This window comes from Mus musculus, chromosome 11, assembly GCF_000001635.26.
Source record: "Mus musculus strain C57BL/6J chromosome 11, GRCm38.p6 C57BL/6J".
NCBI classification, from domain to species: Eukaryota; Metazoa; Chordata; class Mammalia; order Rodentia; family Muridae; genus Mus; species Mus musculus.
Window position 1 is genome coordinate 57926059 of NC_000077.6, and position 26304 is coordinate 57952362.

The 26304-nt window shown below is 47.5% G+C and overlaps 1 pseudogene, besides 1 other annotated feature; it reads right to left on the reverse strand.

Annotated features, from left to right (window-relative positions):
- Positions 1532 to 5278: an enhancer, noted in NCBI's record as "VISTA enhancer mm849". NCBI's record gives its function as "enhancer in: branchial arch[5/5] | heart[4/5]" and the evidence as "EXISTENCE:transgenic organism evidence [ECO:0001131][PMID:17130149]".
- On the reverse strand, positions 22445 to 23194 carry Gm12245 (predicted gene 12245; annotated as a pseudogene).

A 26304-nucleotide genomic window follows, 5' to 3' on the forward strand; every position in this document is an offset into this window, starting at 1 on the left:
AAGCAGGAACTGTGTCGCGCCCAACACTCGCCCTCTCCCTCTGACTCGTACATTCTCTCTGCCTCTTCTTCCTCTGTGTCTCTTCAAGATCAGAGGGGGGATACAGATGCCCCATTTAGGGCTGAGGGCTCAGCAGCACTTTGAGTAGAAATGAGTGTAACCACCACTAGGAAGCCATTCTGACAGGAGCACTATCTATAGACAGGACATAAGCATGCGTGTTCAGACGGTGATTTGACAGGCGGATCACGTCCACCCAGAAAAACAGTAGTACCTTTGACCTCCCCAGCCATAGCCTTTTGACCAAGTTGACAGTACTAAGCATAAATTCCATCCTATGACGTAGGTTGCAAATCCAATCAGAATGCAGCTGGTTACAACCTAACCAGTCATGCCACCATAACACCAGACGGCACATCTTACCTGGCAGGTTGGTACTGTAGCACACAGTATCCATAGCTGACTTAAGATTACTGCTGACAGTTCCCCTGGGCTGCATAGCATCCTCTGGCACCATGAAAGCTAGCCAGCAGAAAGAAGTTTCCAAGTCAGTTTCAGCTTGATTTTTTTTTCTAAGTCCTACAACTAAAACCGGAGGTGACTCCAGCAACCAGGCGGTAATTTCTTACCATGAGCCATGGTGATAGCCTGCATTGTTTTGGCACCTCAGGGAACTCCTTGACCATCTTGTTAGTAGGTACCTCATCCATGCATTGGGGTTTCATTTACTGCTTTATGGTGTCTGGGGGCATCTTGCCCAGAAAAGAGACTTGGTGAATGGTGGTGGTTCACTACAGCCTGGCATTCTGTACCCCACTGCCTGCACCTGACCACTATTCAGAAGAATAGGTCTGGCCACTAACCGTTCAAGGCATCTCCATTGGCTCTCATGACTGAATTATTACAGGTTCCCAGAACATGTTTAATGAGTTGGTGTGTTAATGAGTGGATAAATGATCAATGAGTGGGTGGGGGTGAGTGGAATGAATAGATGAGTGGATGGATAGATGGGTAGGTGGATGGGTGGGTAGGTGGGTGGATGGATGGATGGATGGATGGATGGATGGATGGATGAATGTGTGGGTGGGTAGGTAGATGGATGGGTAGGTGGGTGGGTGGATGGGTGGGTGGATGGGTGGGTAGGTGGGTGGATGGATGAATGAATGTGTGGGTGGGTAGGTAGATGGATGGGTAGGTGGGTGGGTGGATGGGTGGGTGGATGGGTGGGTAGGTGGGTGGATGGATGAATGAATGTGTGGGTGGGTAGGTAGATGGATGGGTAGGTGGGTGGGTGGATGGGTGGGTGGATGGGTGGGTAGGTGGGTGGATGGATGAATGAATGTGTGGGTGGGTAGGTAGATGGATGGGTAGGTGGGTGGGTGGATGGGTGGGTGGATGGGTGGGTAGGTGGGTGGATGGATGAATGAATGTGTGGGTGGGTAGGTAGATGGATGGGTAGGTGGGTGGGTGAATGGGTGGGTGGATGGGTGGGTAGGTGGGTGGATGGATGAATGTGTGGGTGGGTAAGTAGATGAATGGGTGGGTAGATGAGCAGATGGGTGAATGATCATGAGAAGGAATGGGTTTGGGAGAGCTGGCGAGATGACTCAGCAGGTAAGAGCACTGACTGCTCTTCTGAAGGTCCTGAGTTCAAATCCCAGCAACAACATGGTGGCTCACAACCACCCATAATGAGATCTGACACCCCTTTCTGGTGCATCTGAAGACAGCTACAGTGTACTTATTTATAATAATAAAAAAAAAAAATCTTTGGGCCAGAGCCAGCAGGGCTGAGCGAGCAGGATTGACCAGAGTGAGCAGAGGTCCTAAATTCAATTCCCAACAACCAGATGAAGGCTCACAACCATCTGTACAGCTACAGTGTACTCACATACATTAAATAAATAAATAAATTTTGGGGGGGGGGGAGCCAGGCTTGATGGTGCACAGTTCTAGTGAATGAGTGAATGGCAGCTGTCTAGTAAGTTAAAAACCCAGGGGTTTTGTCCTTGTAGTTTCTTCTGCCTGGATTGTTCTCTGAGACACACCCTTGGCCTCTCTCTTTTAGTTGATTTAAGGCTCTGATTTCAGGCCACTTCCTCGGAAGTTGTCCCTAACCATCCAAGCTGACATAGCTTTTCCCTTTGTCCCTCTGTCAGCTTGGATTTTTCATGCAGTGTCTACTGTGCCCTGCTTGTCCATCCTCCCCTCTCAGAGGCTAGCTCCACACTACCTCTACTCTTTCCCTTTCCTGTCACAGCACCTTGGACAGGGCTTAGCCCACAGTAGGCCTTCAGTAAACATTTGTTGGATGCGTTGAAGGCTATAACAAGCAGCTAGGAACAAAGGGTACAGTCCAGTTTTGTAACTCCCCGGAGTATCTTTGCAGAGGCTGAAAGCACACTCTATTATAAATGACAACACTGAGCCATCTCTCCAGGCCCTGCAAGTTGCTTCTTTACACACATACACACACACAACACACACACACACTGTGGCATACCTGTGCCCACCCCCACAAGTATAATAAAAAAATTTAAGAATAAAATAAAACTTGAGAATGTTAGCCAAACATGGTGGACCCAGCACTTTCAATGCAGAAGAAGGATAGTCAGAGTTCAAGGTCCATCCTCAGGTACACAGCAAGTTTGGGGCCCAGTTGGAAAGTATGAAACCCCATCTCAAAAACAAACAAACAAAAAACCCTCAATAAATAAATATAATGCTTGTCTCCTGTAGTACCTGGGGGAGCGGTGGGATAATATGTAAAATACTTAATGCACAGAGATCACGCTGGGAGTGACCGCTTGTAATAGTTACTGTTCACAAGGTTCCCATTACCAGCTGTGTGACTTGAAGTACAACTTAACCTCTCCTGGCCCCACTCCGTGATACCTGAGTGCATCATAAAAATGGAGGAACAGAAGCAGGGTGTGGGGACATAAATCTTTAATCCCAGCATCCAAAAGGCAGAGGCAGGCGGATCTCTGAGTTCAAGGCCAGCCTGGTCTACAGAGTGGGTTCCAGGACAGCCAGGGCTACATAGAGAAACCCTGTCTCAAAAAACAAACAAAAAATATAGGATCAGGGCTGGAGAGATGGCTCCCTGTAAGAGCTCACACTGCTCTTGCTGGAGGCCTGAGTTCAGGTCCCAGGACCCACATCAGGCAGCTCACAGTCACCCTTAACTCCAGCTCCAGGGGCATCTGACACCTCCACCATCTGAGGACACCTGCACTCATGTGCACAGTTTCATGCACAGATACATAATTAAAATGAAAATTAATATTTTAATTTTGGGGGATGCAATAACAATAAATGGGCGCTTATCGGTAGGCATTAAATGAAGTAAAAAACACACAGCACCCTGAAGCGGGGTTCATAGTACATAAAAGCCATTGTTATAACTTCGTATCTGTTATTATCTGCTTCAGGATTTGAGCCGGCCAGCAACTCCCTGCAACTCCGAAGCCATCTGCTGCTCCCTGCAGAGGGCGGGTCCCACCACAGTCTCTTCCCACCCCCATCCCTGGCTCCTTTGAAGTCCCCTGAGGCCCAGGCCATGATAAATGTCCCAGCCCTATAGGTTATGACGCGCTGCCAGATTTGACGTTAACCATCACGCCCTGGTCGGGTGTTTGAAGAAAGTGGCTAAATGCTTCGGCCTGATGGGGAGATAGCAGCCAGGGAACCCGGCTTTGAAAGGCCCCCAGCCTGCCGGCCGCCCTGGCGAAAAGCAGCGGCAAGGAGGAGGCCGGCTCCGCTCAGCTGTTTAGTCTACCAATCACGGTGGTGACACTGAGTCTGCCCTGGCACCCGGGCTGGCCGCCTGCAGCCACCAAGGGGCCCCTGAGCTTTCCCTCCCTTCCTGGGGTGTGCCTACGGCTTCACACCTTTGCCAACAGCAGGGAAAAGACAGTAGGAGAGGAACAGCCTTGGACAGGCATCCAGACTGAAGGCAAGCCTCCCTCCTTGTCCTTCAGGGAAGGGATTGTCCCCTGCAGAAGGGAGAGCATGAAGAGGTCCACATTCCAAACTGTACCCCGGCCCCCCAAATATGCCCCTTCTCTCAGTGAGCTTTAGGGAAAGAAAGAACTTTCATGCCCTGAACCTGTTTCCCTAAGTTTGTAACAGGAGCGATTACCAGCACTGCCCTCCCATGGCTAGGTGAAGATGGAGTCAAATGCCCTGTGTATATCCTGGCCAGCTCCATGAACTGCCAGGTAGAACATGACTTCCACATCAGCATAAACATAGTGGAGGCCCTGTCCCCAGACAGCTGACAGCTTCTGTCACCCAGCTCTTTCCCATTGGTGGGTTCATCCAAAACAAACATGAAGCCGAGGGGCCACATGAGGAAAATCCTAGGCAGGTGGGCGCTCCACAACGCTGACCCATCGCCACCGGCCGACACTTGGACCAAACTCAAGATTATCAGGCTTGAGAGTGAGTGCCTTTACCCACTCCACCATCTCTCTGGCTCTAAGCATCATCGAGAAAACAATGTACTCTGTAAAACAGCACAGGCTGACCTCAGACTCACTAAGTAACTCATGCTGACCTTAAAGTTTAATTTCATTATTTTATGTGTATGAGTACACTGTAGCTGTTTTTCAGACACACCAGAAGAAGAGGGCACTGGATCCCATTACAGATGAGAGTAAGCCACCATGTGGTTGCTGGGACTTGAACTCAGGACCTCTGGAAGAGCACTCAGTGCTCTTAACCACTGAGCCATCTCTCCAGCCCTCTTGCTGAGCTTGGATTCCTGACCCTTCTATATCCACTGGGGCGTTGGGGTAACAGGTGTTCCCGTGGTGCTGTGGATCAGACTCAAGGCTTCATGCATGCTAGGCCAACTTTACTGCTGAGCTGTGCTCCCAGAGGCTCTCTAGAACTTCAAAATCTTTTCTTTCCTTCTATCATGTTCCTATTCCTTTCTTTTTCTTTTTCCTTTGTTTCTTTTTTCTTTTTGGTTTTTAAGACAGTGTGTGTGTGTGTGTGTGTGTGTGTGTGTGTGTGTGTGTGTGTGTGTGTGTGTGTGTGTGTAGTCCTAGCTATCCCTCCATCTATAGACCAGGCTGGCCTGGAACCCAGAGATCCACCTGTCTCTACCTCCTGAGTGTTGGGATTAAAGGCGCGCACCAGCACTGACTGGCGCTGAAACTTCAAAGCTTTCTACGAAAGAGAGAACTGCATGTCTTTCCAAAAACAAACAAACAAACAAACAAACAAACAAACAAACAAAACAGTCATTGTTAGGCCACCAGATGCTCTCAATGTCTCTCCTGCTTGGAAATTTGTGTTAAATACATCTTAGCATGGCATGCTAAGACTGCCTGCTGCAGACAGCCTGGGCATATACCCAAAGTGCAGTACCAGCCAAGCATAGTGGTTCCTGCCAGTAATCTCAGGGCTTGAGAGGTGAAGGCAGGAGAATCAGAAGTTCAAGGCCAAGCTGGGCTGCAGGAGAACCTGTCTCCAAAACTAAACAGAAAATGCACGGGAACCATGGTACATGGCTTTAATACCAGCACCTGGGAGACAGAAGCAGGGGAAAGCCTTTGAACTCCAGGCCTGCTAGAGCTAGAGAGTGAAATTCTGTGGAAATTATGGAAGGAAGAGAAGGAGGGAGGGAAGAAAGGAGGGCAGGAGGGAAAGTACACAGGCAAATAGTATCTGTGGGGGTAGCTTGAGGTAGTCTGCATTTTAGCCAGTCCACCCTAATGCTCTCCAACTTGGAGACCCTCTGTGCTGAGGTAGCCTCCCAGGCCAGTAGGCCATGTAGGAGGCACAGAGAAGGAGTAGATTGAAACACTCCTCTCTGCCCCACTGCACGGACCCTCTTCAAGGAAGAGTATAGCAGGAGCTTCAACAATGCCTCTTTGTGAAATGAAGGCAGACAAATCAGTTGACAGTGTCTCCGTAAGCCTGGAAGGGTAGGCCCATGTTCAAAGTCCAGGTGGCCAGAGACCATTCGGCAGAACGAGACCCTGGCTAGAATGCCCCAGTCCTCGTTGCTGGAAGGGAGACAAGGAGACCCAAGAGCCCCACTCTAATGCTAGATTCTAGCCAGACTCAAGAAGGAACCATATCTGTTCCCAAGCCCGGGCCTTGTTCCATGCTTCCCAGTGCCTGCCATGTGCTGTAACCATGGGTACCAAATCCCTCCCACCTGCTACTCCAGGTCCTCAAACATACAGTCTTTTGTGGTAGGAAGAAGGGAGCCCCAGATCCCAGTTGTTCTGAGAAACCTGGTCAATGTGTTGACTGCCAAGGCGCCTGGGATCTAGGGCCATAAAGGGTCTATGCTTCTGAAGTGAGGTCCCAGCTCTGCATTTGAACAAGTTCTGGGGAAATTCTATACTCAGCCAGATCCTAAGGCCCCACGATGTCGTATACAGATGGTACCCTGACACCAGGAGCCTGGCCTTGTAGTGAGTCTACCCCACAAGGGGCCCTTCCTCCTCAATGGTTTCCCCTTGCTGCCAACATCCAAAGGCTCCCGTGGCTTCTCCTGCCCCTGGCCTGAGGCCCAAACCAGGTATGAAGAAAAGCTAAGAGGATGAGGAACCTGAGGCAGGAATAAAAACCTCAACTCAAAACAGCATTGAGACCTCTGCTCACATTCTGGGAGCCTTGACTGCCCTGGGGTTTCTCTTAGGTAGAAGATCAAGGTCAAAGCTTAGCAGACAGGTGATAAAGCCTTAGTCCCTGGCCTGACCAGAGCTCCTTCTGGAACCCTCCCTCCCTCCCCCTGATCCCCGCCTTCTTTCTTAAATATGGATCCATAAAAATCCACACAGCACCGGGCATGAATGGTGCATGCCTTTAATCCCAGCATTCGGGAGGCAGAGGCAGGTGGTTTCTGAGTTCGAGGCCAGCCTGGTCTACAAAGTGAGTTCCAGGACAGCCAGGGCTATACAGAGAAACCCTGTCTCGAAAAACAAAACAAAAAACAAACAAACAAACAAAATCCACACAGCAAGAGGAAGTGTAAAATTGCCAAGCTGTTACATAGGAAGCCACTGCCACCTCACGAGGGTGTGGGCCCCCAGGGGTGCCCTGGAAGGCTTGAATTCTTTCACTCTCACCTTCTTCCACTCTCTCCCCTTCCACTCATCTCCTCCCCCAGCCCTCTGCTGGCGGGGAGCTTATCAGCAAGGAGTGGCCCCCTGCTAATCGCCTGAGCTCCAGGCCCAGGATTAACCTTGCAGACCTGGGGCCAGGGTCAGCAGCCCTGGCTACCAGTCAAGCCCCATGGTCTTAGCTGTAGAAGGGGGGCCAGGATGGGGGCTCAACTACAGACTGGAGCCAACGGGAGCCTCTCAGTCTCCACTTAGAGCCCTGCAGGGGCTTCCCCTGATCGGGGAATAGAATCCAGACCCTGCCTGCCCCAGGCCTCTCTGACAGGTCCTGCCACTCGGGTGACCCTCCCCCTCCCTCTTAACGTTCTCCCCTCCACTCTTGTTCTCTGACTTGGCTCCTCCTAAATCTAAGCCCTTCTTTCCAGGCCTTCTAAGATGTCCTATGCTGAATCTTCTTTAGCTTCACACACACACACACACACACACACACACACACACACACACACACACACACACACACACCCCTGCAGTCCCCTCCACTCCCTTCTGTCACAATCACCCTATTTCCCCTGTTAGGTTTAGCTTTCTTCTTCTTCTTCTTCTTCTTCTTCTTCTTCTTCTTCTTCTTCTTCTTCTTCTTCTTCTTCTTCTTCTTCTTCTTCTTCTCCTTCTCCTTCTTCTCCTTCTTCTCCTCCTCCTCCTCCTCTTTCTCCTTCTTTTCTTCTTCTTTGTCCTCTTCCTCCTCCTCCTCCTTTCTCTTCTTCCTCTTCCTCCTCTTCTTGTTTTTTGCTTTGTTTTGTTTTTCAAGACAGATTCCCTCTGTCTAGCCTTTGCTGTCTTGGAACTCGCTCTGTAGACCAGGCTGGTCTCAGACTCACAGAGATCCTCATGCTTCTGCCTCCCAAGTTCTGGGATTAAAGTCATCGCTCATCACCTGAACCCTGGTTGGCTTTTCTATCTGCCTTTACCACTTTACCATGAGCGGAGATCATTACACCCAAGGCTAGGGTGGAACTCAGGATGGGACTCCATGATGATCCGTGGAGTTCAAGGATGAGGGCAGTACAAGTGTCCAGTTAGCCTGGGTTCCAGGCTGGGCTCAGGGTACCAATAGGGAGAATACTGAGCCAGTACCCACTGGGAGAGAAGACGGGTATTCAGAGGAGCCAGGATGAGCCCCAAGGTTGTCCTGGAGGCCGAAGGGACTATTTAAGTGTCCCCTCTGGTAGAAGCTGAGGGCATGAGGAACAGAGGCAGAAAACTCTTCATTTCCTCAGATTCCAAACCCTGGCCTGTCTAACCCTGGTCTTTATCGCCACCTGCTGGCTGGGTGTGGAATGACACCAGGTCGGCCATCATCTGCGGGACTCCAGCCCGAGGTTCCTCCACAAGGTACAGGAAGCCACCAAAGTCTCGCTCAGCCCTGGAGTCTGCATCCTGCTGGGCTTTCAGGACATCCCCGGGCAGGAGACCCGTGCCATCCATCAAGAGGGACCTTGGCTAAGTCAGGCTGCTGCCACCGTGGAAAAGTGTCCTGCAGAGAGCGGGCTACACCCTGTTCCCAAATGTGAGTAGTCCGCCATGGGCCCAGGACTCTGTATTCCGAGTCAGGATGGGCTCGATGCTCAATCTCATCTTCCCCATGCCAGATGCCCTAGGAGCTCAGAAGGTGGAGACAGCTGTATCACACCCCCACACAGACGCACTCAGGTATGCACACTCCTGCACCTCTGAACCTAGATTGACATTTCCTTCTCTCTCTCTGTTTATTGTTTCTCCATCTTCCTGCGGCAACGCCTGGAGAAAGGACAAGGTCCCCTGAGCTACTACTGTTCTGGTTTGGGGTGAGGCTTTGTTTGTTTGTTGTGTTTGTTTGTTTATTTGTTTGGTGTGTGCATAATATGTGTGTGGACACATACCTCCCGGCACACATATGGACAGCTTGAAGGAGTTGATTCTCTCCTTGCATCATGTAGATCCCGGGAATCGAGCTCAGATCACCAACCAGGCTTGGCGGCAATCGCCCCTACCCACTGAGCTGTCTGGTGACCCCTCAATTACTGAACTGATAAACCTGGCAGCACTCAGCTCTCACCTGTGCTGGCTGGCACAGGTGCCTGCCTGCAGGCTCAGAGCTACCCTTTCTGCCACTCACAGCACTACATAACTGGGGGAACTGGGACACTGAGGTCAGCCATGCGCACTCAGGTGGGCGTGTTCCTCATGACAGCTTTCTCCAGATGCACGGGAGTACTCTAATAACTGTAAACTCACCTGCTTCCATCCCTTGCTGTGTTCCTTTTTTTTTTTTTTAGATTTATTTATTTATTTATTATATATAAGTACACTGTAGCTGTCTTCAGACACTCCAGAAGAGGGCGCCAGATCTCGTTACGGATGGTTGTGAGCCACCATGTGGTTGCTGGGATTTGAACTCAGGGTCTTCGGAAGAGCAGTCAGTGCTCTTAACTGCTGAGCCATCTCTCCAACCCCCTTGCTGTGTTCTATGGTCACTGTGAAGAGGTGCACAGAGACAACCAGGTGGATAAGCTAGCACTTGGATTTTAAGATTGCTGGTTGCTTGCTCGCTTGCAAGTTTGATTCCAGGTCTAACGCATCCCAGGCTGACCTCAAATTCACTCTGTTCAAAGATGATCTCTACCTTTTATTTTCTTACTGTTGTTGTCATCATCATTATTGTGAGGATCGAACCTTGAGCCTCACTCATAGGAGACGAGCGTATGTAGTCCTGGGGACAGGACCTAGAGTTTCCTGCATGCTTAGCAAACACCTTAACCCACTGAGCCACACCCCCAGCCCTCTGGAGCAAAAATTTGATTAATTTTTTTTTGACTGTGAGTTTCTTCTAACTAACACTCACCTTCCTTTCTGTACACTCTCGGGGTCCCCTCTCTGTTCACCCACAGTCCTCCTCAACTAGGCAGCCAGTTCAAATGGATGTCTACCTAAGATCCCACACTCTGCCACCCTCCACGGTGTGACTCCTAGCACAGTGTCTTGACCTCTCTGGGTCTCCCTCTTTGAAGTGTGTACTTCAAATAACAGTACTTAATGCCCCTGAGAAGACAGCAAGCAATAAGGGACTATGTGAGCCAGGCAATCTGGGACCTGAAAGTGCTCAGGGAAGGGACCAGAGAAATTCTCACCGTAAGTCTCCTCCATGAGCATTTTGAGGATGTTTGTACTGAACGTAAGAGAGCTGAGGGGCTATCAGGGACCCTGGTCTATCCTGGTTACCGTAAGCCACAGGTGAAGCACCGAGAGGGAAAGTTATTTGCTTAAAGCCACGCCCCCCGTCAGAGGGAAGACTGCTGGGAATTCAGTTCTTACCTACGTGTGATGGCGCATGCCTGTAAGCTCAAGGAAGTTGTAGTAGGATGGCCTCGAGTTCGAGTCCATCCAAGGCTGCATCTTGTGCTCAAGACTCATTGGTGATACGTAGCAAACCTCTGTTCCAAACAAACAGCAAGGTGGCTCAGTGGTTAGAGCCAAGAGATGGCTCAGCAGTTAAAATCACTGGCTGCTTTTCCAGGGGACTTGGGTTTGGTTCCCAGCACCCACATGGTAACTTACATCATCTGTAACTCTAGTTCCATGGGAGCTGATCCCCTCTGTGGCCTCCTTGGACACTAAGTACTCATGCGCTGCATAGACATACACACAAGCAAAATGCCCACACATGGAAGACCGATGGTGCTTTGAGAATGTTTTTCTGATCTAGAGAGTTTGAAGTAAGGGTTTTTTTTGTTGTTGTTTTTTGTTTTTTGGGTTTTTTTTTTTTAAGAGGTCTCGGGGCTGGAGAGATGGCTCAGAGGTTAAGAGCACTGACTGCTCTTCCAGACATCATGAGTTCAATTCCCAGCAACCACCTGGTGATGGTGGCTCACAACCATCTGTAATGGTATCCGATGCCCTCTTCTGGTGTGTCTGAAGACAGCTACAGTGTAGTCATGTACATTAAATAAAATGAGAGAGAGACAGAGATACAGAGAGGCACAGAGACAGAGAGAGACAGAGAGGTCTCAGGTATCCAAGGCTAGCCGGGAATGTAGCCAAGAATGACTTGAACTTCAGATGCTCCTGTCTGTACCGCCTCACTGCTCAGATTGCTCAGATCACGGGTGTGGATCATCGAGCTACCTCTCTCTGGAGCTGGGCATCTCATCCAGGGTTTCGTTCGTCCTGGGCAAGCACTCTACCAACTGAGTTTCTTTGTTTTTCATTTTGTTTTGGGGGTTTTGTTTTTTTTTTTTTTAAGATTTATTTATTGTTATATGTAAGTACACTGTAGGTATCTTCAGACACACCAGAAAAGAACATCAGATCTCATTACGGATGGTGGTGAGCCACCATGTGGCTTCTGATATTTGAACTCAAGACCTTCGGAAGAGCAGTCTTAACCGCTGAGCCATCTCGCCAGCCCTCATTTTTTTTTTTTAAGACAGGATTTCACTGGCCTAGAACTCAGAGCCATGCACCTGCCTCTGCCTCCCAAGTTGCTCCCAAGTTGAGTGGTGTGCTGCACAACACCTGAGTGAGTTCTGGTTTCAGTGTGTAATCCTGTTCTCAGCGGGTGAGAGGACCCCACACACCTCCCACTTCCCTAACGGCTCTCTCTCCTACCTCTCCATCCCCATGCCCCTCCCTCAGGTCTCAGAGCGCACTCTCTCAGACTCCAGTGTTTCAGGCAGAGCTTGCCCCAAGAACCCCACCGGCCTCAAGCTAGATTCTGCTACCCTGGGGATCCTGTGCTCTCTGCTGGCCCCTGGTCTGGCTTCTTTGCATAAGTGTCAAGACAGACTCTCTGAAAGGGCCTGGCCAGACACAGCTAACCCCTAACATGTCTTCAGACTTGACCTGGTCCCCACCTTTTCTGAGATCACTTCATCCCAAATCCTGAGTAAGCCTGGTGTCTCCCTTTTCTCTCAGAACAGCCCAGAAAGGTGTGTGCCCTTCGATAAACATAACCCACGCCTAACCTTGCTCATGACGTCTGTGCATTATCCCCTGTCCAGATTCTCCTCAGCTCAGCCCTGAGAGGAGGGTGCTACCTGCCCACCTGTGAAATCCCTGTCCCATCCATTACACCTCCCCATCTCTGGCCCACTCAGCCAGCCCAGGCTCCTGTAGAGTCAACGAATGAAAAACCAGTGTCACTGGCTCTGATGACACCTGGGCATGAGCGACAGCTTTAGCCAATTAACATTCCTTCAGGGTTTGGGTCTGCTCCCTTCAGTAGCACCTCATAAATGTCAGGAGGTGGTTGGGAGGGACCCCAACTCCTGTGGCCTGACTCAGGCAGGCACCCCAGCTTCCAGAGGCTAACAGGACTCCAGTGAGAATATTAGAACAAGAGTTCTATGGGTTCCAGAGAGACTTGCAGTGTTCACTGGAGGCTGAAAGGTTTTTCAAAATGGACGGTATTTTTCCTTCCTGGTAAAGAAGGCCTAGTCTAGCATGTAGACAAGAGATGACGAAGCTTTCTTCTTTCCCACAAGGCCCAACTGCATTGTGTGGATGGAGTATGTGTAGTAGGCCTGGCAGCCTCCTGGTGACCAGGAACTTAGTTAGACATCATTTCTGCTGAGTCTCTGAGGTGAGACTAATGTTTGAATTGGTGGCTAAGAAAAGCGACCACCTCCCTCGGTGATGGGCTTCTCCAACCCAGGAGAAGCCTAAGTAGAGCATAAGGTCAATAAAAAAAATCTCTTAGTTGGGGTTTCACTGCTGTGAAGAGACACCATGGCCAAGGCAACTCTTATAAAGGAAAACATTTTATTGGGCCTGGCTTACAGTTTCAGAGGTTCAAGTCCATTATCATGGCAGGAAGCATGGCAGCATGCAGGAGGCCACCATGGTGCTGAAGAAGCTGAGAGTCCTACATCCTGATCCAAAGGTAGCCAGAAGGAAATTGTCTTCTGCAGGCAGTCAAGAGGAGGGTCTCATTCCACACTGGGCTGGGCTGAGCTTGAGCACAGGAACCCTTAATGCCTGCCTACACAGTGATATACTTCTTCCAACAAGGCCACACCTCCTCCAATAAAGCCATACCTCCTCCAATAAGGCCACACCTCCTAACAGTGACATTCCCTATAGCCAAGCATTCAAGCACATGACTCTATGGGGCCAAAACTATTCAAATACCACATTCTACCCTCTGGCCCCCATAGACTTGTAGCCATAACATAATACAAAATGCATTTAGTCCAACTTCAAAATTCCCTATAGTCTACCACAGCCTCCACAATATTTAAAAGTCCAAGGTTCAAAGTCTCTTCTGAGATTCATGCAATCTCTGTCGTTCCCTATAAAATCAAAATCAAAGAGCAGATCACATATTTCCAGCATATGTCACAGGATATGCATTACCATTCCAAAAACGTCATAGTGAGGAAATACGGGACCAAAGCAAAACCAGAAAACAGCTGGGCAAACTCCAAACCCTGCATCTCCATGTCTGATGTCCAACTCCTTTCAGCTTTGTCGACTGCAACGCAATTCTTTCTCTTGGGCTGGTTCCACTCGGTTAGCAGCTTTCCTCCGCAGGGATCCTACGACTCTGGCATCTCTAAAATCTTAGGGTGTCCAAGGCAACTTCAACTTCACAATTTCTTGTTCCAATGTCTGGGATCCATATATTATCTTCTGAGCTCCTCCAAAGAGTTTGGGTCACTTCTACAGCTCTGCCCTCTGTAGCACTCAAGTGAAGGCTTTGATATTTTTTGTTCTTTTTTTTTAAGATTATTTATTTATTTCATGTATGTGGGTACAGATGCACAGGAGTACTCTCTAATAACTGTAAACTCACCTGCTTCCATCCCTTGCTGTGTTCCTTTTTTTTTTTTAGATTTATTTATTTATTTATTAGATTTATTTATTTATTATATGTAAGTACACTGTAGCTGTCTTCAGACGCACCAGAAGAGGGCATTGGATCCCATTACAGATGGTTGTGAGCCACCATGTGGTTTCTGGGAATTGAACTCAGGACCTCTAGAAGAGCAGTTGGTGCTCTTAACCGCTGAGCCATCTCTCCAGCCCCCGGCTTTGATTTTTTTTTTTTTTTTGGTTTTTCGAGACAGGGTTTCTCTGTGTAGCCCTGGTGGCTGTCCTGGAACTCACTCTGTAGACCAGGATGGCCTCAAACTCAGAAATGCACCTGCCTCTGCCTCCCAAGTGCTGGGATTAAAGGTGTGCACCACCACTGCCCAGCTAAGCCTACTTTTAATAAGAGTTCACAAATGCTTTGACCCCACCCCAACCCAGTCTAGCCCACTGTCCAAAGGTAAAGGAGAAAAGATGGTAAATAGGACAAGGGGATGTGGACTTGTTTAGAAGTAGTTCTTTGGGGGAAATTCCCATCTCCATTTGTCAGGATACCAAACACTAATCAGCAGTGGCAGCATGATCCAGCAGAAACAACCAGGCCTCCCAATTGGCACCAGTGAGCAGGAGTGACAAGAACCATCTGGGATGCCAGAAGAAGTTCTCTGCTGTGCCTCTCTCAACAAAGTGAAGATCAGCAAAGATGCGAAACACAAAAACGTTGCAAGGCTAGCTATACAAGCTCCCGGTCACTGTCCACTGAGTCCTATTTATACTTTCGCCAAACATCACATGTTCTCCCATGGATCTTGCCTTAGCAAAACACCATGTGTGTCTGCATCACATGACATATCCAGAAACTTCCACTTCACTCTAGGCTCTGGTTGACTCTACTCCACTGCTGCTGCTCTTGGTAGTCATCCCATGGTACCAGCATCTCCAGTATGCTGGAGCCTTCTGCAGCAACTAGGCTTCACCAATAGCCTCTCATAGGCTCTCTTCATGGTGCCAACCCTCAGCTTCTTTGCACGATCCCTTCATTCCTGGGCCATCAACTGCAATTGAGGCTGCACCTTCATCAATGGCCTTCCATGGCCTCTTACAGTGCCCAGCCTCAGCTGCTCTTCATGACCCCTTCCTGCCTTCAAAACCAGTACCACCTGGGTGACTCTTACACATTACTAAGTCCAGCTGCAGCACAAGGTACAGACTTGACTATCTCTGGAACACAGCTTCTTCTGCTCTCAGAAAGCACTTCCCAGAAGATTTCACCTCAGTGATGCTGGTCTCTTAATCACCACCAATTTCTTAGCTACAGCTAACCAGCATCAATTGTCCCAGTAGTCTCCTTCTCTTCTTGACTCTAAAACCAGAGCCACATGGCAGAAGATGCCAAGTCCTGCTGTTTGCTGGGGCTAGAACATGGCTCCCTCATCACCCCTTTCTGTTTTCCAATGCCTGTTTACTGCCTGTGATGGTTTGAATATGCTTGGTCCAAGGGCAGGAAGGAGAAGGTTGCAGGGGGGAGGGGGGCACTATTAGGAGGTGTGGCCTTGTTGGAGGAAGGGTGTCATTGTGGGAGTGGACTTTAAGACCCTCATCCTAGCTCCCTAGAAGCCAGTCTTCTCCTGTTTGCCTTTGGCACAGGATGTAGAACTCTCAGCTCTTCCTACATAATGCCTGCCTGGACGCTGTCATGTTCCTGTCTTGAACCTGTAAACTAACCATCACACCTAGATCTAAGCCTTTCTTTACCAGGAACTTGCTCTATACCACGCTGTCTTTGAACTCAGAGATCTGCTCGCATCTGTCCCCTGAGATTTGAGGGGTATACTACACACCTGGACCTAAGCTTGTTGTGACCATTATCCCTCATGAAGCCTGTGTCTTCCAGCCTCAAGATCTGGATCACAGGTATGCCCTCCATTTCTGGATTGTAGTTCATTCCAGTTATAATCAAATCCATCCCTTGTCAGTTTGACACACAATCGTATTCCTTATATCCAAATGAAAGCAATAACCAGGTCACAATAACATCTAGATATAACTATCCTTTGTTCAATTGCAAACACATAAACAATAAGCTTAACCCCATTGGAACCTTGCCCTGAAGTCACCACTCTCTTAAACTGTTTATCTTCTTGAACACTAATTCAGGTCCATTCCACTTCCTGGTGCCCCTTTTGTATTTGAACCATACATTTTGTATTTTTCCTTTCTCAGCTTGCTCCTTTGCATCAAAATGTTCTTCATAAGAGTGAACTTTAGTAACCACACAACAGAATTTATACCCGGCTGTTCTGAGATTTCCTTTGCTAATATAATCAATCTAAATCTCTTCACTTTAGCCTCAGGCAGACTTCAGACAAGGACAAAAAAGCAGACACATTCTTCACCAAAATACTACAAAAACAGTCTCTAGGCCACATACTGAAATTCTTCTCAACTGAAACTTCTTGGGCAAGGACCCCAGAATTTACCCCAGCACCAATATCTTTTATATTCCTACTAGAATGTTCCATTAAGCCCCACTTAAAACATTTCACTACTTTTTTAAAAAAAAGTCCCAAAATCCACATTCCTCCAGACAAAAACATTGTCAGGCCTATTATAGAAATACCCCAGTATCTGGTACCGACTTCTGTCTCAGTTTAGGTTTCATTGCTGTGAAGAGACACCATGGTCAAGGCAACCCTTATAAAGGAAAACATTTCATTGGGGCAGGCTTACAATTTCAGAGGTTCAAGTCCATTATCATCATGGCAGGAAGCATGGCAGCATGCAGGAGGCCACCATGGTGCTGAAGAAGCTGAGAGTCCTACATCCTGATCCAAAGGTAGCCAGAAGGAAACTGTCTTCTGCAGGCAGTCAAGAGGAGGGTCTCATTCCACACTGGGCTGGGCTGAGCTTGAGCACAGGAACCCTTAAAGCCTGCCTACACAGTGATATACTTCCTCCAACAAGGCCACACCTCCTCCAATAAGGCCACACCTCCTAACAGTGACATTCCCTATAGCCAAGCATTCAAGCACATGACTCTATGGGGCCAAACCTATTCAAAACACCACAAATTCTTTCTTCTAAACTCTTTTCCTGCTGACATTACACACACGCACACACGCACACACACACACACACACACACACACACACACACACACACACACACATACACATGTGCACACTAGAATTTTCACTATCAAAACTTCAGAACTCCTGACTCTTGGACCCACAGACTCAGATCTGAGCCACATCAGGACCTCATCTGTTCCTCAGGATGTCAACTGCAGTCATGGATGAGCTGCTTCCACCTTTTGAGACAATTCCTCATGGGAAGTCTCTTTCTAGATCTGAGTGTATGCCTCCTCCGAGCATGTGTGGAGATTAAAACCTCAAAGCCATGGGCTGGTAAAATGGCTCAGTGGGTAAGAGCACCCGACTGCTCTTCCGAAGGTCAGGAGTTCAAGTCCCAGCAACCACATAGTGGCTCACAACCATCTGTAACAAGATCTGATGCCCTCTTCTGGAGTGTCTGAAGACAGCTACAGTGTAGTTACATATAATAAATAAATAAATCTTTAAAAAAAAAAAAAAACTCAAAGCCTAACTTCATTGATTATCTGCTGGTGAGGTCCCTGGGAGGTGACTGGCTTCACAAAGGGCCGCATCCTTTCTTGGGTTGATGAGAGATTGTGTGGGAGTGGCTTTGTCAGATAGGAAAACTTGTTTTGCCTACCTGGTGGCAACACAGGCCAGGTCTCACCAGATGCTTGCCAGATATTGGCACTGAGTTCTGAAACCTACCCAGAACCAAGAGTCAAATAAAATTCCATTTTTATTTTTCATAAATCCCCCACGCTAACAGAAAACCCTAAGACAATGTCTAAGATTTAGGTGTGGTGACTCACACCTGTGATGGCAAGACTCAAGTGAGACAAGAAGAGGATTGCTACACAGTCAAGGCCAGCCTGGGCTACATAAAGACTTCCAGACTAGCCAAGGCTACATAGTGAGATTCTGTCTCAAAACATAGACAAGGGCTGGAGGGATGGCTCAGTGGGCAAGAGCACCCGACTGCTCTTCCAAAGGTCTGAAGTTCAAATTCCAGCAACCACATGGTGGCTCACAACCACCCATAATGAAATCTAACTCCCTCTTCTGGAGTGTCTGAAGACAGCTACAGTGTACTTACATATAACAAATAAATAACTCTTAAAAAAAAAAAAAAGAACATAGACAAGGGCTGGAGGGATGACTCAGGAGTTAAGAGTACTGACTGCTCTTCCAGAAGTCCTGAATTCAATTCACAGCAACCATATGGTGGCTCACCATCTGTAGTGGGGTCTGAAGCCCTCTTCTAGTAGGTCTGAAGACAGCTACAGTATACTCATGTAAATAAAATAGATAAATAAATAAATCTTTTTTTAAAAAAATAGACAAGGGGGCTGGCCAGATGGCTTCGTGGGAAAGAGCACTGACTGCTCTTCCAAAGGTCCTGAGTTCAAATCCCAGCAACCACATGATGGCTCACAACCACCTGTAATGAGATTTGATGCCCTCTTCTGGTGTTTCTGAAGTCAGTTACAGTGCACTTATGTATAATAATAAATAAATCTTTAAAAATAATAAAAATAAAAAATAGACAAGGGTCATTGAGATGACTCATAAGGTAAAGAAAGACCCTTACTGCCAAGCCTGGCATCTGAACTTGATTCCCAAGACCAACATGGTGGAAGGATGGAACTGACTCTCAAAAGCTATTCTCTGACATCTATGCATGCATGATTTAGCTCACATGTACCTATACACATACACACATAAACTCATACATACACACATAGATAGATGGAGAGATAGATAGATAGATAGATAGATAGATAGATAGATAGATAGATAGATAGATAGATAGATGATAGATAGATAGATAGATAGATGTAATTTTAAATTTTAAATAAAAACAATTAAACAATATCTCTTCTACTTCCTCTTTCTTCTGAATGTCCTGTCCACCCACCTGAGCTTGTGGCGCACTCACCTCAATTTCTATGTCCTTCTCTGAATTATTATGTTTTGGTTTGGTTTGGTTTGTTGTTTTTCAAGACAGGGTTTCTCTGTGTAGCCCTGGCTATCCTGGAATTAAGTTTTGTAAACAAGGCTAGCCCTGAACTCAGAGAGATCCATCTGCCTCTGCCTCTCTGCCTCTGCCTCTGCCTCTGCCTCTGCCTCTGCCTCTGCCTCTGCCTCTGCCTCTGCCTCTGCCTCTGCCTCTGCCTCTGCCTCTGCCTCTGCCTCTGCCTCTGCCTCTGCCTCTTCTGGAATTAAATTAAGCACCCCAATGGCCACATTCGTTGGCACTGTTTTGGGACTGTCCATGACCCCAACCATCACCCACAGTCTATCACAGCAGGGACAATGTTGTGGCCTAAAAGCTGGTGAGAGATAAATATTTGCTCTATTTGGTTCCTGTTTGCATTCCATCGAAGACCAAGCCATGTGACCTCCCACAGCTAGGGTGGGAGCCTACGAGACACTCCAAATGGAATCTGAACCTTCCACGGTCCTGGTTCTCTCCCTCCTGTGTGTCTTCCCGGCACCTCCTGGACTACTGAAGGGTGACTTCCTGTCCCCTGGGAGATGCCAAGTTGAAGGCAGGACATAACTTGATCAGCTCACGGCTGAGGGTCCGTGACAGTACCTTGAGATAAGTGAGTAACACCTCTGCCCAAAGACTCCTGAATGTCTGGTGGGATGGAGCAGTCTCCGAGACCCCTGCCCAGTCCTTTAGAATGCCCTATATCACAGGCCAGAGGCTTACCAGCATCCCCAAGAATTGCTGCTAACATGACATTCTCTTGGCCCCGGGCGAGAGGTCCTGAGGCACAGAAGTTCCATTTCTGCATCTGATAAAATTCCCACACCTCAGAGAGAAATGGCTCCTGGAATATAAGGCTAGAACCTTCTCGGAATCTCTACTATGGTGTGCTTCCTGGCCCAAGCTTGTAAAACGAACAGGTAGTCCTGGGCTGACTGAAGCTGCTGGAGGCAAGGGCAAAGGACAGGACTAAAAGTCACTGTGTGCACTTGACAAGAGCAAGTAGACACGTTGTCTTCTTGCTGCAGGAACTGCAGGACCCATAGCAAACCACTTCTTCTGCCCAAGCCTCAGGTTGCCTGGTTGTACAACCGGGAAAGACCCATGTCCTGTCTGTGGACAGGAATAATCGGGATGTCTTATCAGGGCCATGTGATGTGTTCTTTTCTAGCCAGTGTCGTCATGGGAATAAAAGTGACTTTGGATGCCAGGATGAGGGATGTAAACTTACACCGAAAGCTGCTGTGTTGTTTATTTTTTCCATTGCTCTCATAGAATACTAAAAGAAGAAGCATATTAAGGAGAAAGTGAAACGGGGTGGGGGTGGCGCACTCACTCCGGAGGCAGAGGCAGGAGGATCTCTGAGTTTGAGGCCAGCCTGGTCTACAGAGCGAGTTCCAGGACTGCCAGGTGCTACAGAGATGGTTTAATGGTTAAGGGGGTCTTGCTGCTCTTGTAGATCACTCATGTCCAGTTGTACCGACATCAAACAGCTCATCAAAACCCTGTAACTCCAGTCCCAGGGGAGCCACGGTTCTCTTCTAGCCTGTGTGGACAACTAACTTGTATATGCACACTCACTCACACAACTAAAATGTATATGTGGGCTGATGTTAACGGTACTTGTTGTTTTTGCAAAGGTCCTGGATTCAGTTTCTAGCCTCAACATGGTGGCTCACAAGTGTCTGTCACTCCAACTCCAGGGGACCTGACCTGACACCCTCTTCTGATCTCCAAGGACACTCATGGTGTATATATATGTACACACATACACACACACACACACATATAAATATAAATATATATATATATATGTATGTATGTATGTATGTGTGTGTGTATATATATATATATATATATATATATATATATGCAAGCGAAGCACTCATAAACAGCAAATACATTTTTTTTTTTTTTTTTGGTTTTCGAAACAGGGTTTCTCTGTGTAACCCTGGCTGTCCTGGAACTCACTTTGTAGACCAGGCTGGCCTTGAACTCAGAAATCTCCCTGCCTCTGCTTCCCAAGTGCTGGGATTAAAGGCATGTGCCACCACTGACCGGCATAAATAATCTTTAAAAGATTTTTTTTAATTTATTTTATTTATTTTATTTTTTTTTTTGTTTTTTGTTTTTCAAGACAGGGTTTCTCCGTATAGCCTTGGCTGTCCTGGAACTCACTGTGTAGACCAGGCTGGCCTCGAACTCAGAGATCCACCTGCCTCTGCCTCCCGAGTGCTGGGATTAAAGGCGTGCGCCACCACGCCCGGCTTTTTTTTTTTTTTTTTTAATTTTAAAGAAGGAAGGTTTTCTTTTGGCTGGTGATCTCAGAGGGCTCAGCCCTCCACCGTGATGAGAGGAGCTTGCAAAATGGCTTCTTAGGTCTTCTCTGTCCAGAAAACAGGACACTCTGGTCAAAAGACATAATACTACAGTGACTCACTTCCTCTCAGGAGGCTGCACTGGCTAGAGGTCCCACAATCTTTCCAAACAACATCACCAGCTGGGGACAGACTCAGTGTCCAGATACATGACCCCCTGAAGGACAGTCCACGCTCAAACCACACTGGTCAGCCCAGGGACTGTATGACTACTCAGCTGATGATCTCTGAATTCCAGGACCTAGGAAGACATGGCCTTAAAAGGCTCACAGAGAGAGCATCACGAAAGCCCACAACAAAGCAGAGGCTAACAAACACACACACACACACACACACACACACACACACACACACACGCACGCACGCACACACACGCACGCATGCATGCACGCACGAACGCACGTGCACAGAGGATGTTAGGCCAAAGGTGAGCAGATTCTTGTTTTACAAAGAAATTGGAAATGTCTACACGGTTGGCTGATCTGGAGGTTCTGTTTGATTTGTTTGGTTCTTTTAAGACTACTCTCTTTAATCCCAGCACTCGGGAGGCAGAAACAGGTGAATTTCTGAGTTGGAGGCCAGCCTGGTCTACAGAGTGAGTTCCAGGACAGCCAGGGCTACACAGAGAAACCCTGTCTCAGGAAAAAAAAAAAAAAAAAGACTATTCTGTGTAGACCAAGTTGACCTTCAACTCACAGCCATCCTCCTGTCTCTGCCTCTCCAGTGCTGGGATTACAATTATGTGCCACTATACCCAGCTTGGTTTTTTGTTTGTTTGTTTGTTTGTTTGGTTGGTTGGTTGGTTGGTTGGTTGGTTGATTTAGGGATTTTTGTTTGTTTGGCTGGTTGGTTGGTTGCTTCATTGTCTTTTTTTAAGATTTATTTTTATTATTATTATTATACATAAGTACACTGTAGTTGTCTTCAGACAGCACCAGAAGAGGGCATCAGATCTCATTAAGGGTGGTTGTGAGTCACCATGTGATTGCTGGGATTTGAACTCAGAACCTTCGGAAAAGCAGTCAGTACTTTTTTTTTTTATGCTTTTAAAATTGCTTTATTAATTTCAAATTATGAAAAAGTTTTTTTTCTAAAATGGGTTAAATTGCCATGCTAACAGGAATGTTTGAATTAAATGCAACGATTAAACAATTTTACATAGAAACCGTTAAGTGGAAACACCAAAAGTTTACAGAAAAAATACCCCCACTTGATAAGAGCTTGTAAAACAGTAGCCATTTTATGAGCTCAGAGAAAATCTTAGATTTCAAGGTCTGAGGCAAAAGTCGTAATGATTGTCAGGTTCCGGGGTTCGGAAATGCCTGTAAGGCCTCACCTGCTGCTCCGTAGTCTTTCTCTTGACTTCTGTTCCCTGCACTACAAATCTCCCAACATCCTCTCCCCCTTCATTGCGATCAACATGCCTATTAGGTATGGCCCAGAGAAAGTTAGGCACAAGTCGCCTGACTTTCCTTCGGACATTTCCCCCAGGCTTCTTGTTTTCAACCTCTTCCAGATGGTGGGATTCTTCTTCACTTTGTTTGGAGGCCTTCCCACCTTTTTTGTCTTTTTTGTCTTTCTCCACAGTGAGATCCAGTATGACTTGTTTAAATTTGGATGCCATCACTCCTGGGCCTATCCTTGCCTTCTCCTCTTTCTAGAGATGCTCACCACCAGGTGCGCCGACCTGCTCAGCTCTTCCTCCTCCTGCTGCTTTCCGTGCTGCCCGGGCCGTGTGCTCTGCGCCACCAGGAACAGGTGCCTGGGGATGGCGGGCTAGAGAGAGTCAGCAGTCAGTACTCTTAACTGCTGAGTCATCTCTCCAGCCCCTGGTTGATTTTTTTTGTTTTTTGTTTTTTTTTTTTTATTGAGGCAGGATCTTGCTACTTAGCTATTAAGTTCCAAACCAGGCTACTTTTACGTAAGGCAATCCTCCTGCCTCACCTCTCAGATGCTGAAATATAAGTATAACGCATATCCTGGCTGTGTCCTGATTTTATTTTATTTTATTTTATTTTATTTTATTTTATTTTATTTTATTTTATTTTATTTTATTTTATTTTTTTGAGGATTTCTCTGTGTATCCCTGGCTGTCCTGTGTCTTAGTTAGGATTTTACTGCTGTGAACAGACACCATGACCAAGGCAACTCTTATAAGGACAACATTTAACTGGGGGCTGGCTTACAGGTTCAGAGGTTCAGTCCATTATCATCAAGGCAAGAACATGGCAGCATCCAGATAGGCATGGTGCAGGAGGAGCAGAGAGTTCTACATCCTTACCTGAAGGCTGCTAACAGAATACTGACTTTCAGGCAGCTAAAATGAGGGTCTTATAGCCCACACTCACAATGACAAGCCCACTCCAACAAGAACACACCTACTCCAGCAGGGCCACACCTTCTAATAGTGCCACTCCCTGGGCTGAGCACATACAAACCATCACATCCCGTAACTCCCTCTGTGGACCACACTGGTCTCAAGCTCACAGAGATCCACTTGGCCTCTTCCTCCCAAGTGCTGGGATTTAAGAGGTGTATCACCACTGTCCAGCATTTTTTTTTAATTTCTCATTTATATATTTTTAAAGAAAACTTGGAGTTTATTAAAATATTTACAAATTTTAGATTCTTATTACAGGTGTAAGCCGGTAGTTTATTTCTTTTTTAGTTGTTGTCAACTTGACACACGTTAGAATCATGTGGGAGGAGAAGTGAGAGACTGCTTCTGTAAGATTGGCTTCTAGACAAGTCCGTCTGCCATTTTCTTACTTAATGATTGATGTGGGAGGGCCCCACCCACTGTGCTAATGCCAACCCTGGGCAGCTGTTCCTGGGTCATATAAGAAAGCAGGCTTAGCAAGCCATGGGTGAGCAAGCCGGTAAGCAGCATTTCTCCATGACTTCTGCATCAGCTCCTGCCTCCAGGTTCCTGTCCTGAGTTCCTGCCCTGGCTTCCCTCAGTGGTAAAGAGTGACCTAAGAGTTGGAAGCTGAAATAAATCTTTCCTCCTTAAGTTGTGGTTTTATCACAGCATCAGAAGCCTAACTAAGGGGTGGGAGCTAAGAAGAGAGTATAAATACATAGTGCTGGAGTGTAAGTGTGAGAGAAGAGTCAGAAGTGGGCAGTGGTGGCACATGACTTTTATCCTAGCACTCAGGAAGCAGAGGCAGAAGGATCGCTTTATCCCTATAAGTTCTAGACTGGTCTGGTCTACGTAGCGGGCTGGAGGACAGCCAGGACTAGATAGAGTTCAGTTCTCTAAGCAGGGCAGCTCACAACCTGTAACCCCAAGGGATCTGACAGTCTCTTCTGGCCTCCTCAGTATGTGGCAGACACACACACACACACACACACACACACACACTCAGAGAGACAGACAGAGACAGACAGAGACAGAGAGACAGAGAGAGAGAGACAGAGTTAGAGAGAGAGAGTTAGAGTTAGTTCTGGGACAATTAGGGCTGCCAAGTGAGACCCTGTCTCAATGAAACAAAAACAGCCAGGCAGTGGTGGCACACACCTTTAATCCCAGCACTTGGGAGGCAGAGGCAGGTGTATTTCTGAGTTCGAGGCCAGCCTGGTCTACAGAGTGAGTTCCAGGACAGTCACCAGGACTACACAGAGAAACCCTGTCTCAAAAAAAAAAAAAACCCAAAAAGCAAAAACAAAAAACCAAAAGGCCATCTTGGCAAGCCTTGAAATATGTGCTTTATCATATATGACCAGTAGGTGGCGGCAAAGACAAGCAGATGAGCCAGCCTTTTTGACACCTAAATTTGTTTTTGCTTAGGTGAAAATTTATTCTTGCATTGTTTCCCTAAGCATTTATGCGACTAAACGTTAGGAAGCAGACAAGTGACAATAAACAATTATGTGTGTTCTCATCTCCTCTCTCCAAGTGTCATTGCTAGTTTATAAAGGAGGACACCAAGACTAGAAGTTGTCACTGCCTAAAGTCACAGCTTTAAAGTGTAATAGATGAGTTAAACATTTGGTGTGACCGGACAGAGTCTCCCAGTGTGGCCCATACTGGCCTCTAACCTGTGGCAAGCCTCCTACCTTTCCTGTGCTGGGTTTACAGCCTTGCTTCAACGCACCCCACAGAAATCTTGTGTTTGGCTTTCGCTCCTGGCTGGAGGAGAAAGCTGAGCAAGCGACAGGTTAAGTCAGGGGAGCAGGCTTCAGACTCCCTAGACTGCAACTTCTGTGGAGTGCACGGTGTGAAGCCTGTGGCAAGACATGATGTGAACTTCCTGCCACGAAGCAAGGCAGAGAGAAACCACTCGCCATTGGGGACTCCGGCTGTGTCATCTCCAGAACCAAGACTCCGACTTTAAAAGCTATCTTTGAAAGGTGTAAGAAAAGGAAGTGTAAAAAGAGGAAATAAAAAATGAAATTGAGATGGAAGTAGGGTAGGGGCGTGGCAGTGAAACAGGCCAGTAATGGCAATTCTCTGGAGGGAGTGTGTACGAATGTGGAGTTCAGCGTCACTCTTGGTAAAATGGGGAAGGGTCAGCAGCTTGAGATACACGAGACCCGTATAGAGACGTGCGGAAGGGGCCAGAGAAATAGCTCCGAGGCTACAAGAGGACCCTGGGAAAGCATAAGAAGGTGAATTCAGTTCCTGGCACCCACAGGGCTGCTCACTACCAACCGTATCTCCAGTTCCAGGGCACCGGGCACAGTCACAGTGCACATGCATACACGCAGATAAACAGCCATGCACATAAAAGACTACATAAATCTTAACAAAAATTTTAAAAGGTAGGCAATAAGAAAAAGCAACTTGCAGGGTAGGTGGCGCACACCTTTAAACTAAGCACTTGGGAGGCAGAAGCAGGCAGATTTCTGAGTTCAGGGCCAGCCTGGTCTACAGAGTGAGTTCCAGGACAGCCAGGGCT